Here is a 648-nt window from a genome sequence, read left to right as displayed (position 1 = left end):
CTCTCACCCCGCCGCGGACTGAGCGGGGCGGCGCCTCCGCGGGGTTTATATAGGGCGCGATGGTCGGACCTGAGGGGGAACTGCGAGCGGCGCGCTGGCGCCCCGCCTACCACCACCTCCCCTTCGCCCATCTACCAATCGCGCCCCTCCTCTCACCCACCAATCAGACGGCGCCTCTGGAGTTTAAACCGTCGGTTTTGGCGCCAAAACGTGACCGCCCGCCTGGGGCTCGGCGCGGTCCCGCCTGCTCCGTCCCGGGACGGAGCTCCCGGACCGGTGTAACGGCAGATCCTAACGGTAGATCCCGGTGGCCTGTTAGGGCTTAAGTTTTCCCTCCGGAGGCCTGATCAGCCCGGGTGTAGCCTTGCTGTATGGAGCAGCTTTCTCATTCCAGCGCGGAGCTCCGGTTAAGCAGTCACCGAGCAAGCGGGAGCGCGGTCACGCTGGGGGAGCGCTCTCCACCCTTGCAGGTTCCTCAGGCTGAGGCCCTGAGCAATCTTGTTTGCTCTGACTCTCCCTGCTGCGAGCAGAGGTTGGGCTGGGACCCTCTGGAGGCCCCTTCCAACCTGATCGACCTTGTGAAGGTGTCAGGGCAGCCACGTGTGCGCTGCGGGAGCGTTGGGTGCTTGTGCAAAAAACTCGTGGTAT

Source organism: Fulmarus glacialis, unplaced genomic scaffold, assembly GCF_000690835.1.
Source record: "Fulmarus glacialis isolate BGI_N327 unplaced genomic scaffold, ASM69083v1 scaffold29558, whole genome shotgun sequence".
Classification (NCBI taxonomy): domain Eukaryota; kingdom Metazoa; phylum Chordata; class Aves; order Procellariiformes; family Procellariidae; genus Fulmarus; species Fulmarus glacialis.
Note: the sequence above shows the minus strand (reverse complement) of the source record.